Here is a 14,085-nt window from a genome sequence, read left to right on the forward strand (position 1 = left end):
TTCAAACCTCAATCGTCGACCGAGCAAGACGTGCGTGCGAGTCTCCATTGGTTGGTTGTTGCGAACGAAAAGCTTCGCGTTTAATCTGTTCCACAGTGACATCTCACTTCTTGTCGAAACTTTCTGTGTGTGCTGTATGTGTGTGTCGTGATTTTTGGTCCGATGTGAGGTCCGAAGTACTACTGTTCCTGGGACAGGAATGTTAGGATTATTCGAATCACTGATAGGCGACCCCCGGGAGTGAAACATAAGCCCATTGAGCTCGAGCTCCCCAAAACCGCACCCCGTGGATCGTCGGCCAGCGGGCTGTTCGCGGCCTCGAGGTCAAACCTGGGCTACATGCCATTTTGTTTGGATGGAAGGATACTTTCCGGGTCGGGGTTCCCTAGTGCTCCAGGTGGTGTCCTTCCGGCGGTGTGATCGTAGACGCCAGGCATTCGATTTGATTTGTTAAGGCACCGGACCACTCTCCTGAGTTGTGTGTGGTTCTGCTACGGTACGACGGTAGGACGGATATTACGGCTAGAAGCGAGGGGTTTGGTGTTGTGTTGGGGCGCCGTGCGGTGACACTGAGGCTGAAAGTTGACTGACACCCGGTGTCTGGCATCCGTGGTGATGTCTCTTCCGATGAAGTGGTGTGTCGAACCGATCGAATGACGAGATTAGACGAGGTGCGAAGATGCGATACGATCGATTATACTCCATGTCGAGCGCGTAACGGACGAGACGTTTAACCCAAAACCGCCCGTCGGAAAGTGTGTGTGTGTGTTTGTGGTGTGGTGTTTCGGTGGAGTGGTGGAGAAGGCGGAACGAAACCGAAATCGATCATTACCCTCTCTGCACGTGTACTGTTCGCGCACGCCAGAATGTTGTTGTGCGAAAAAAAAAAAACAACCGGAGATCAGCCTCAGACCGGAGACACCTTAGTGGTCCTAACGCAGCGAGTCCGATGGTCATCGGGTTCGCTTGCTTTGTTTTCTCTGACATTCGTGCCAAGACATTCGCGACACGGTGGGTAACGGTGGCAGCGAGGCAGTGTCCGGCCTCTAAAGGCGAACAGGATGGACGTGAGTGCGCGTCGCCTGCGGTTTGTAGACGGACCCCCCCTCGGGCGGGGGCTGTAGAAGTGTGGTGTTGTGTCCTTTTTTGGGATGTTGTTGCCCTCCCGTCTCGGTATTCATTGGCTTGCCGTTAGCGTCGTGGTTGGCCATGGTGCGTAAGGTGGTAGTAGCCCATGGTGACGACACGATCGTTCGCTAGCAGTTGTAGTTGGCTGTGTGGACAATCGAAGCCCGATTTGATTCGTCCGAAAGCATCGTGGAATCGGGCATGATGAACTGGTGGTGTGTGAGGTGATGCTTTAAAGTGACGAAAGCGCATCAAACGGACAGACACTTAAGGGTTGGACATCATTTGCGTTCGCGCTGCGCCTGCTTGAAACAAAATCAATGCCGATCTGTTTGACGTATTGACACCATTTTCCACCCCATTACGATCTAGCACGAGCTTTGAGGTTATGTGAGCCCGGGGGAAGTTGCACATAACCAAAGGGGAGAAGGTGGTGGCCAGTATGTTGCCAATCCCCAACCCCCCATTATACCCGGGTATATTGGTAATACAATCCAACAAAAACGACGCGATGATGGCGACGGTAACACGCAGCGCAAAAACGAAAGGTTTCGCCTTAACGAAACAAATCGCAAATAATTGGTACCCGGTCCAAGGGAACAAGGGAACATATCTAACTAGGGTCCTGGATAGCTGACAGAGCACCCATATAGTAGTGAGTCAATATTTGAAAGTCTTTCAAGAGACAAAGTAGTAAAGGGCCCCAGTAGATAGCGGGACTTTCTGACGCCGCTAAAGAGCGAAAGGTCCCGGTACTTTGTGTGGCCAACCTAAACACATTTTAAACCAGGGAGGAAAGCGGCTGTAAACAGGGTGTCTGTACACACAGGGAGTGCACTTTCAACCAACGATCTTAGCCGTCGTTCTGCCGCTACTACTAGCTAATGTAATTGGTCGGGGGCGGCGAACGTAGCGTCGTAATTGAAATTCAATTTCCATTCCAACTTTTATTGGATTGGCGGCCCTTTTTTGTGGGTTTTCGTTCGGGTTTCGAGTGAACGTATGGGTGACACCCTTCCTTTACCTTTCGCCAGTTCAGGTTGAATGCTGCTGCCGGAGCTTTAGTTTAATGTTCCCAACGGTCATAATGTGGTCGCGACGTTGGGCTCTTTGGAGGCGCCCGAAAGAGTAGAGTTGAGAATGTGTTGCGCTTGAGATCGATCGGTTACCGGTGTCTTAGGGTTTGGCATTCCAGCCGCCGTTCCAGCTGGCGTAACACATCGCGGATCGTGCCAGTAAGACAGCCAATTACACCGTGCGCCTCCGGTCTACCAGCGCCAGATCGGTCTGGCCGGGCCTCACGGTTCGTGGTTTTCCGGGCTCACGATGTGTGTGTGATGTGTTGTGGTTGATGATGTTGTGTTGTAGCTCCGTAGCCGGTTGCCGGTGTTGTGTTGTGCGTTTCCCCATCCTCATTCCTCAACCGTTGGTTTCCTTTCTTCTCCTTCCCCTCTGCAGGTTGCAGCGGCCAGAGAACCAGAGAACCACCACCGGTAGTAGTGTTATTATTATTTATGGTTACGCACCCGCGGGTCTCGACACCAGCAGACCAGGAAGACCAGCTGAAGGATACCGGAGGCGGGGGAAGATTCTTTCCTCCTTTACCACCGCGTTTGCTGATTCCTTCCATTTCGGTCCGTGTGCGGCGTGCCTCCAGGTGTAATTGAACTTTCCGTCTCTCTTTCTCTCTTTTGACGCATCGCGCGTTGTCCGGGGAAAGCGAGGTGTGTTTTTGTGTGCGCGCGCGCACCCACTCCTAGAACGCCCCTTCGCGATCATCTCAACCCATTGCTCCCGACAAACGTGGTTACTGTTGCGGTTCCGGCCAGGAGCAGCAAAAGTGTCCTCAACCAGCCGGTTGATTGTTGATGTGTCTCTCTGTGTGTTTCACAGTGCGGTGGTGGTGACAATGTAAGTGCACGTGAAGGAAGGGTGAAGCCAACGAGAAAGTCTGAAGAAGGAAGAAAAAGTAAAAAAAGAGTGCGGGCAAAAATTAAGAACCGCAAAACCAAGCGGCTTATCACAACCGTACCATCAAAACCGTGTGGTTGCTGCTCATCGTTACGTGAACCAGTGTTTTGTGTTCGTTCTTGTGTGACACAGTGTGTGCGTGTGTTTCTGTGTCTGGTGTGATCGCTCCAGAGTGCGTTCTGGTAAGCGGAAGCACCAGCAGCATTCCAGGAAAGTGACGCGCCGAAGAACGGAAGCCAAGAACATCGGCTTCCACTGCTCGAAGTGCGCGAAGGTTTAAACACCGAACATCGCAGGTCTGGTTTGCTGGTGATCGATTGCGTGGTGGTGGTAGTGCTGGGCACGTGTGACAGGTGACGAGGAGCGCGCCCAGACTTGCGCGTTCCAAGTCCTTGAAGTCCCATTTCGGTGGTTGAGCTGCCCGAAGGAAACGGAAAACGACGTCGCATAAATAAAAAGGGCCAGCAAATTAAATAAGTTCACCACGGTAACCGGCGGCCCCCGGCCACAGCGACCCTGCGAAACAGGTTGCACGGCGACCACGACGACCACGACGACGACAACGACGACGACAACGACGTCGTCGACTGTGTTTCTGTGTCCTTTTTTGGGCTTTTCGTTGGTCGGAGCGCAGCGGTTCCACGGCGACCGTTGCCTTGGTGCGGCGACCACGACAACAACAAGAAAGCGCGGTTCTTTGCGGTTACCAGGGAAGACAGCGGCGAGGTTACGGACACCACCAGGGCCCGGGAGCAACGCAGGTAAGTCAACTGTCAACATGTAGCGAGGGACGAGGGGGGCATCTGCATTTTTGGATTCTGGCTTCTGGCGCCTACCGGGCATGTGTCCAGACCGAAAGACATCTCACCTCGATCATCTCGCGTTGAGCAGGAGATGGTTTCAACGTCGACAACGGCTGACTTGGATGCGTCGTGGTGGTGGTGGTATCATTTGGGTCAATTTGCAAATTGACGCACAGCGTGGGATTTGGTACGCAGCTGGGAGTTATGCAAGGAAGCCACAATCGGAATCGAACCTCGAACCTGGCAGTCTCTGTTCGAAATGACATTTGAGTGGCTTCCTGCTGCTGATTGTGAGCTTGCTAAAGTTCATCAGTTATGCGACACAATGTCCTTTTAATGTTTCCGGGGTTTTTTGGTTCGATTCGGGGACGCAGCCAATGTGCGCTGCATCCACTGAACACTGAAGGAGTTCTGATTGAAACATGTTGAGGTTAAGAAGTGATCAAACTAAAGTCGTAGGGAAATAGTACAATAATAATATGCTTTTCTTGATTTTTATCTTCAAGAATTTGGTAAAAAAGTCGGTGTGTTTGCATAACCTTTTGCCGGGGAAGCACAGACCTGAAACGTTATGCATAAATTAGCTAATTAGCGGCCCATGTTCGTCGGAACTACCCCGTTGGCCTTCTAGGTAAACGCGGACCAACGCGGAGTATGGAATTTGAAATTCTTGAATTCACGCGTGGCTGAAAGGGCAGCCAGAAGATATCGCGTGGTGGTGTAACCACGCCATCTTCCATCCTTTAATTTGAATTTCCATTTTTGATTTGCATGATTTATGAGAAACGGTGAGCGCGGTGAGCGACGCTGGCGTCTGTTACACTCGTTTATGGTGAAAATGATATTATCCAGTGTCATTTTCCATGCTTTTCACTTTGTCATTATGCATAAAGTGGAGTTTAATGTCACCTCACTTCGGTATACATAATGCTGAACCAGAATGTCAGTGGAGAGCGCACAATGTGGATGTGGATTTGCACCAAGTAGAACACTACTGCACACACTGGGTGAATGTGTTCCGTGCTTAATGGCGCTCGTCTCCGAATTGCACCAGCCGCCAGCAACATCCAGGAAAAGTGCTCCACTTAACGACCTGCGAAGACATGGCCGACGAACACGTTACCGAGGACGATGGCGACGACGACGACGACGGCGACGATGAAGTGAAGATGAAGACGATGGCGCGCGATGCAGGCGATGATCATAAAACAGCTGAGCGCACGCCGTTCGCTGGTCGACCAGGGGGCGACGAGGAGGACGGACGGAGCGAGGGCCTGGGAATGGGAACAAATTCGCTTCTCTCCTCTTCTACGTGCTTTTTTGTTCATCTCGCTCTCTCGATCGTTCACAACACATTTTTATGTATTTCGTGACGACCGGCCGACTGCGACCGGCCAAAGTATGCAAATCGACGATGCGATAGAGCATGACGCAGCAGCAGCAGCAGCAGCAGCAGCAGCAGCAGCAGCAGCAGCAGCAGCAGCAGCAGCAGCAGCAGCAGCAGTCCCTGGTGGTGGTACCTTTCGCTCGATGGCGAAAGGCACCCTTGGGCGGGAATTGGCCGGAACCGATCAGCTGCATCAGGTCGTCTGCAAGCCGAAGTCGAGAAAATAAATATTGTCCCATATTTTCAATTTTCACTCAATTTATATGACACTCCGGCTCGGGAATGGCTGGCTCCGCATACTACGGTGTGGCATCGCGGCCATGTCCATCAGCGCAGGTTCCATGTGTGATGCGCCACACTGCCACAGTAGTCAGTCCGCAGGCACTTACAGCGACACTATTGTTGAAGTGTGTGGAGCAATTTCCCAGATTCCAAAGCAGCAGCAGCATGTCGTCGAGGGCATTCAGGGGTCATTCGCGAGTTCCGACGAACTACCAGAGTCACCTCGCACCTGGAGGGGGGGAGCATCTCGCGTGACAACCGAACACGGAGCAGCGGTGACATTGGAACGCCATTTTCATAGCACGAAACAAGCCAGGTGTTGTCCCAGGTTCCCGCCGACCACTAGCTAAGGTCCGATGGTAATCGAGTAACGCGGTCTAGTTGTTTGTCTTCTGTTGTTTCGAAGAATGGTCCGGTACGTACGAATGTGAGTGGTTTTTTATGGTCGATTCCAGCACCGCTTAGAGGGCAACGTTATGAGCCTTATGAGACGCCATGAATCGGTCGATTGTGTGTGTGTGTTTTGCGATAATGAGGGGCCTTAGCGGACGATTCGAGGCTCTCCGTGTCAAGTTATTACTACGAAAACAGCAGTAGCAGCAGTAGCAGCAGGAGGAGGAAGAGAAGCAGCTGCCAGCTAACCGATAGTTCGATATCGAAGTAGAAGTAGGCCACGACCACGCAACGCAGCTTGTGCTTCAATCGAAGCGACCGTTCGTTTCGAGGGTCTCAACAAGGGAGAGCTGCACGTGGCAGCCAAAGGTTCCTTCGATTCGGCGGCTATTCCGGTGGAGCCGGTTGCTTTGTTTTCATTACTGTACTTTCCTCGCGGATGCTTGCGGTGAAATGCTGAAGCTAAACGGTAGGTTCGCGGTGCCGGCACGGACCGGTTGTAGGAAGAGCAGATGATGATGATGAAGGGGGATTGCTGCTCCAGGGTGGGGTATGTGGGGGACTTTGCTCCACAATTTGATAGCGGTGCCCGGGAGGGGCTGCTAACGGACCGACTGTTGGGTGTTTCTGCCCAAAAAAGGGCCAAAGACACGGTGGATTGTTGGTGAAACTCCGCCGAAAGTTCGAGCTCCGAGGGTTCCGAAACTCGAGAAGCTAAGGGGGCCGGGTATCATATCGGCAACGTATCAAGAACGGTATTTGTGGTCGAGACGAGCAATTTCAATTGCTCAAACGCAGCTTCTTCTGGCTTGTCAAGTGTCCGATGATGGCGATGATGATGCTGATGCCCGGGGTGTAGACGATTCCGTTCCGTCCTAATCATTCGACTCTTGGGGCTTCACGTGAAAGGGGCTCCCTCTCCCAGCCCCCTGAAGAAGCTGGTTCCGTAGAAGTGTTTCATCGAGCCACTGGCAAGATGACGCCGTTTGATTTCTAAGAAGCCACCGCTGACCGGCCGGCTGTGGGAACGGTATGCGCTCGGTGCTGTGTGGCCTACTCCGAGGGCAGAAGAGCGTGAGTTGGACCGAAGCGGATTAATTCCGTTCCGTAGCTCCCTTTCCCCTGCCCCGGCTAGGTCCCCGACGAAACGAGATTGTTTGCTTAGCCGCTCGTTGGCCTCGCAATACACTCGTTTGGCCTCTCTGCTGCTGCTGCTGCTGCTGTTGTTTGTTGTTGATTGAAGGAGCTCCCTGGTACTGGGCGCTTGTTGGCGCCTGAAAAAGTCTGCACGAGGTACACCAGCTGCCGGTCTGTGGGACTTGTTGTGGGATGTGACTTATGATTCCCAAAGTTGCTAATTAATTTTTGATGTGTGAGATTAGATGCCTGGGGCTAGGACTCCCCAGCATTCTCTCCCCCGGGGGCGCCGGGATTATATGCTCCATTGAATCCGGGATCTTCTTGCTCTCTCACGGAAGTTGACCGTCGAAGCCCTTTGTGTGACCAGAACAGGAGGCCCTCGGAGGTGCGGACTCGTTGAGCGGCTTAACCATCTCGCTCTCGGACCGGAAATCGGATAAGTCTCATAAACCCCCCTTTCCCCTTCCCGTCGGCTGAATGCCGCAGCTCCATAAATCTATCTTCTGTATTGAGGAGAACGGGCACCGCCGTTCTGGAAAAGACTAATGACGCTTGTCCGCTGAGAAGCCTCTGATCTCTGATGTCTTGGTGGTTGGTTACCGGCTCACAATGATACAGTTTTTGTTCTGTTTGTGGCCGTGGCCGAATCGACCGCGCTGCGAATCGCGGCACCTAACGGAATCGAAACCCAGTAGCGCAGCCCCAGCCAGTCACAAGGGGTCGCCCTGCCCGGTACACAACCAGTTAGCACAACTCGGAACTGTACCGCGAGCAAAAAAAGCGAGCAAGAGCGTGAAGAACGCGGGGAAACGGGAAAACATACCTTCGGTAATGACGATGACGAACGCCGTGGTGCGCCCGAACAGGAAGACTCATCTTCTTGGAGCATGATTTTTTTTTGTTCTTTTCAAGGAATGCGCTTCGCGAGAAGAGGTGGTACCCTTCATACAGAGAGAGAGTCGTATATTTAGGCTGAGTTCAGGTTGAAAAAAAGCAGAAGCTGATTGCAGACGATGGCTCGATGATCATGATGATGACGCGAGTCGCGAGCCACGACATACACCGTTACCATGGTGCCTGCTAGAATCTAGATGTCGGGGAAACTAGGGCTTCGAGCAAACAGTCGCGCCTTCTTGAATCGCGCCATCGCCTCTTTCTCTCGAAGGATGCTTTGATGTCGGAACGCTGCTAAGGACGAACCGAACCGGCGACCAACTCGCCGCCGTCCAATCATCTCGTCTCGTCGTCGGTCGATGGATGGTTAGCGAACTCACCATCAGTTCAGTAGGTTGCTGGCGCTTCCGGCGGCAAGTAAGGCGACCAAATTGGGATGTTTGATGCTTTGATCGAATCATAATGGTTTCCACCTTCAAGGGAAGTTTTGCGGTCGGCCACGCCACAGGACGACACAGGGGATTGGTTACGAGAACCAATCTGCTAATGATGTTTGCAGGAGCAACGAAGCTTCCGTGGTCTGTGTTGGCGTTAGGTCGATCTGATAGTGCCATTGTGTGGGTCAATCAACCATCATTGGGCTGTTAATTAAACTATGATAGGCGAAGCTTTAAGGATTGATCGTTTTGAATTGAATGACAAGTGGATTTGTACCGAAGCTAAACTTGATCTGATTAGCTAAACAGCCTCTCAAGAGGCGATTGGTGTTGTGGTCCAATATCCCTTTCAATCCCTTGACCATCGTATGCTCTTCTGCTCTTGTGGACTCTATTCATCGAAATGCTTGGACTGGTGCATTTCGAACATCCTTCCAGCAGTAATGTTTGCTGTCATCAATTACAACGCTTCGATAGGCACTTCGCTCAAGGGTCCTGTAATCCAAATTACTATCGACATGCGCTCGTTTGTTAGTGAACCGGCCGATGGTCGGTTACACATCAATAAGCGCACCGGAACGCTAAACGATGCTGACACGATGAATAAGCCGCACATATAGGGGATTGTACCTCTTTCAATGAAATATCTCATTTCATCAGGATTATCCCCTAAAAGCTGTACCTCAAAAAGGACCGCACGAGCCAACGTGGTGGTGTCGGTACCCTGTACGGCATTGTTTGTACGCGAGGCTCGCACGAGGGATCACTAGCCGTGCGGAGTGTTTGCTCCTGATATTTAAGGAGGACCGGGTCCGAGGGAAAAGGTACGGTATTCCTTTCCTAACCGTACGCGTTCCGGTGCTTCAGGATCTTTAGATCTCGCAGCGAGCCCCCAACGAATGCTCTCCCGTCCATTGATCCTGCGACACCGCACCGCACCGTACCCGAGATCCCGAGGACATTGTTTATTTAACACTTCAAACCATCGGCCGCGGCCGAAGCTGCATATTTTATGCCCATTTCTGGGGCATTTTGAGCATTCTGCGGTGCGGTGTACTCGCCATGCCATGCCACGATCGGTGTACTTGGGTTGTGTGTTTCATGTTTACCGTCCGTTCTCGGCGTCCACTGGCGTACTGTCGTGGTGTACTGGCCTTGGCCACCGGGCAGGCTTCTTATCGTTTCCATAAACGAAAATGAGATAAAGTCTTGGAGGCTGCAGCACTGGTGGCAGCAGTACCGCAAAGGCAAAAGGCTCGGACCGGACTGCAGGAGCTTCATGCAAACTTCAAGGATACTCCGGGCCGACCTCCGGGATGCCCGGGATGAAGTTACCGCGTAGCGTCCCCGGGTCCGGGCCGTTTTTCGTCCCATTTATTGTATCGCCGGACCATTGCTGCCGGGCCACAAACCGCATCGTAAACGTGTGTATATACGGATACGTATGTGAAGGAAATAAGATGCCATAAATCTTGCACAAGCTCTACGCAGCATGGATTATGGCCTGCAGAGTCGTCTTCGTCTTCGTCGTCGGTGTACGGTGATAGTAGGCCCTGAAGCGCTGCTACACTTGTTCACCATTGCGCTGTTGTTGCGCTCCTTTCCACACAGCACAGCACAGCACAGAGAGGAAGGTAATTGTTTTTTGTTGTTATCATTCATTCGATTTATCCCGGCAAATCGGTGTGTTCTCGCTTGTGTTGTGCTCGTCTTCATCTTCTCGACTTCTGTGTCCCAGGGAAATGCTGAAAAATGAAACATCATATTTCGTTGCGCCGCGCACAAACATACCAATTCCCTTCATCTGTCATGCCGCTCATAAAAGTGTAATTTTCAACGTTTTGCTGTATTCACGTGCTTTTCGGATCATGATTCGCCGCGTGGAGAATTATGGACCAGCTCAAACAGTGACGTTAGTGTTGAATGTTTGAAACTATTTGTAATGATTTCTGAAGGAAGGAATGAAGGCAGGAAGCTCGTGAGCACCGCTAGATTGGTAGCAATACCCAGCGGGCAGCTTCCCCTCTCGGGCGGGGAAGTCGATGAGCACCGTAGTGCTATCCTATTTTGGCTCGAGGCAAATTTCCTTTCCTTACTCGCTCTTCGCGCTTCTATTAGTGCTGTCCTCTTTTCGCTCAAGACAAATTTTTTTCCCCGTCTCGCTCTTCGCCGATTCCGCGAGAGTCATCCGTGTAAATACACGCGGTGCTCAACGCGAATGCATCTGTATGCGATCGAGTTTGAAGCGTAAACCGTACTGGATCTTGAGTAGGCTGTGGTTAAAAAATCAGTCAGTGATAGAATCGAGCCGTGTTAAACGTTTTCCGAAAACGTAACGAAAACGTTTTCTGTACGTGCATCTTCGGGCAGCGGAATAGTTTTGCGGTAAGTAAAAAGTGCTTGTGAGCAGTGATAACAGTGATTTATGTGTTATAAAAGTGAATAATATCCTTTTTTGTGTATTTTCAGCCACCTTCGCGTCGTGAGCTGCAAGTCGTATACGGGCGACCGAATGTCCTTGATCGGCCACCTTAGACGACCAACGAAGGAAGCGGTAAACGAGTCGGGTAAGTATAGTGTTGTGACCTAGCTGTTGTGATGTACCTAAAGTGTTGTTAAAAAGTGTCAATAAAAATTTTAAAATGAAATTAAATCTCCGGACTATTTTATGCGTGCATCCGAAACAGGGTTAGGGGGGTGGGGGTACAAGGAACATAGGAAGGGGCGGGGGAAGGATGAACCTAGGGGGTACCATCACACGCACACCACTACGACGTGCATGACACTAATACAGGCGCAGAACTGCTCGAGAATGAGTGACGACCTCCATAATGAGCATTGACCATTTCGCTATGCAGGGTTCGAATCTTAGATTATGGAGGGATTTTTTGTATGTTATGCAGGGACTGCTCGAATTCGTACTCGATTCTAGCCTGCGGGGCTTCGCTTGAAACTCGTGAACTGTACTGTGTACAGGTGTCTGCGAAGCGCCGATGCTGGCCACGAATTGTTCCCACGGAGTGATTCAATTTGACATTATGAAATGTGAACCATGGATGAAGTAGTAGCAGGAGGTTTGTGGTGCGGAACCTGTTGCCTACAACCCTCTGACAGCGCCCAGCGAGAGAGCGTTGGTTCAAGGTTGGTCCTCGCTGTTGCTTGATTGAGCTATTTCGGCGCCTCGTAATAACTCGCCGGCTTATTATGTTGCCACCCAGGAGCGAATCCCCGGGGGGCGGAGGACCAGCAGCGTCTGACTAGTCATCGGACGTTCACATCATCAAGGGTTTTGTCAATCCGTCACGGAATGTGCTCTAGCTACTTACGCCTTTGACTCCGGACGAACAGGCGTCGTGTCTAGCAGCTGAGAATGAGCTTTGAAAAGGCCACTGTCTTTACCACCACTTTATCGACGCCATCAAAACGATAAGGACAACGTGACGCCGCGTTTAAAGTCTCGTTTCGCGTAATCATCGCCTGCGGTGTGGCCGCTCGCCATGAACTCGGCGGTGAACCAAGCCGCCGGACCACCTTCGTTGATGGTGTGTCAATTGGTGGTTGACGGAAGTCGCCTGCTGCTGCTACGGTGGGTGTCGGTTGGGTCCAGTCCTACAACACCTACGCCCACAGTAAGCTTACCTCCGCCTACACGTAAGTTGATCATAAATTGGCAGCCTCCGAGACGGTGAGCCTCCTGGTGTGTTGCTGCGAACAGTCTGCAAGAAACAATGAGCCAAAAAGAAGCGGAAGACGATCAATTCGGCTGACGAGAAGCGATTCTTACTCCTTCCCCGGGCCTTTCTCCTCGTGATAGAAGGAGTGGTGGGAGGTGCGAATCCTGGGAGGCCAGATAAATAAATGTGTTTGTCCTTTGAATTTATTGCTGCGGGGGAGCCTACAAAAGAATGATAAATTCTAGCGAGAACGCACACAAAAACGGGTACTACCCATAACACCCCCACTCCGTTGACCACCAGCTGGCCAACGATAGACCGCCGTTCGGCCAGAACGGTCCCCATAAATCACCCCCGAGATATCCGCTCGACGTCGAATCCGCACACGAGGGCGCGTCCGTATCCGCGTCCGTCGCTTTTGTGGGCGAATGGCAAGAGATGTCTTGGAGAGATGCTTCAGAAGGCGTCGTGTCGTGACTTCGATTTTTGCCCCCTTTTTCGAACGGTACAACGCAGGCCAGAGCCAGTGCCAGCGCTAGAGTCGAGGCACCTTCTTCTTCCGAGACTCATTGTGTGCAGTGTGCAGTTCAGCTCCATTGGTACGGAACGGTCGGTCGGTCTCCAAACGGTACATTTCGAAGGTTAGGGAATCAGAATCTCGTCGCTCGGGTCGGTGGTGGTGGTGGTCGAGAGGAACAAGCAGCAGGAAAAGCGCGTGACCCCCGTCCGTGTACGAGCGTTTTGTACATTTTATGCAAATTTGTGCCCAGTGGTTACCTGGTTGCTGTGGTTGTTGTTGTTGCTAGGGAACGCTGGAAGAAGTCAGACCGGCAACCACCGCCTAGTAAGTTAGGTCGAGTCAAGGGATTAGAATGTCGACGGACGACGGACGGCGGCGTATCTGATATCTGGTGGTGGTGAGTATTGTTTATCGTGCTTCTCGTAGTGCTCTTGTAGCTGCTGCACCGTGGTCCCGCGATGAGAGAACTGTTGTTGGCTTCGGCATTAGCGAAGCTCGTAAAGTGTGTGTGTGTGTGAGTGCGGAGGAAGAAAAGCTTTCACGAGGTTTTTCGCGGGGTTGCAGTGTTCATAAAAGCGGAGTTTTATGTCGGGCGGTTAGTAAATACGTCGATTTGGAAGTAAGGGACGGTAGCGAGAGGAAAAAGGAACAGAGGGGATGCAAATGGATGGTTTACAAAATGGAAATGTTCTGGGGCATGTTATTATGTTAACGAGTTGATACATTCTCTTACATGGAACAAGTATGCATACAATGACCCCTACTGGAATATAGAATCAAGCAGCTAACTTCTTGAAGCAGTGGCGAGGTGGCTGGATACAAGATTAGGTCCGATGCATTTGCTTCGGGAAACTTTAAGTTTATATAGTTCTTGGAGGGAAGTTCGGGAGCTTATAACTAACTACTGCTCACTATCTTAGGATCTGGGTCTAAGCCTGTAACGGGATTTATTAGAAAGAGAAATGCTATAATGGCACTTTGTGGCACTATTCCTGGCATTCAATGAACAAAGTTGTGTCGTTCTCCCTTCGTTCAGTTCCAGTGCGTTTCGGATCCGGAAATGGTGCAATGATTCTCGACCCTAAACTTCAGACGCCCCGTAATCGTCCGGTCTCCGAGGGAGGGAGTTTCTCTGGAGGGTCACACCGGAATTAGGGCATGAAAACGGTCTAATCCCACGGCCTCTCTTCTCTTCTGCTGCTCCACCGCCAACCGGACTCAACCCGGAACTGACTCCGTTCAGAAACCGTTCATCTTGGGTCGAACGAGAGCAAAATCCCGAACTTCTTGGTCTGTGGAACTGTTGTCACTGTTGGTCACAGACGTGAGAATCCAATTCCCAAAGTGGATTGAATGTCACTGGCGTCACCGCGGCACCGGGATCGTCTTTAGGAGGGCTTCTCTGCTCAGCTGAGTTGCGCCGTGATTTCAGGTCCCGATGGTGGCATTGATGGAC

At 51.6% G+C, this 14,085-nt stretch overlaps 1 protein-coding gene across 5 annotated transcripts in view; it reads left to right on the forward strand.

The window, feature by feature from the left end:
• The window catches only part of LOC125949931 (uncharacterized), a 57,967-nt gene continuing 43,882 nt past the window's right edge, over positions 1-14,085 (forward strand). The window contains exons 1-2 of one of the 5 annotated variants that reach the window (XM_049677429.1): positions 1-50; positions 2,587-3,860. The gene's annotated coding sequence lies outside the window, so the exon portion shown is untranslated. The other 4 variants (XM_049677432.1, XM_049677431.1, XM_049677430.1 and 1 more) reach the window with 4 other exon arrangements.

The sequence above is a fragment of the Anopheles darlingi genome, chromosome 2 (assembly GCF_943734745.1).
Source record: "Anopheles darlingi chromosome 2, idAnoDarlMG_H_01, whole genome shotgun sequence".
In the NCBI taxonomy this organism is placed as follows: domain Eukaryota; kingdom Metazoa; phylum Arthropoda; class Insecta; order Diptera; family Culicidae; genus Anopheles; species Anopheles darlingi.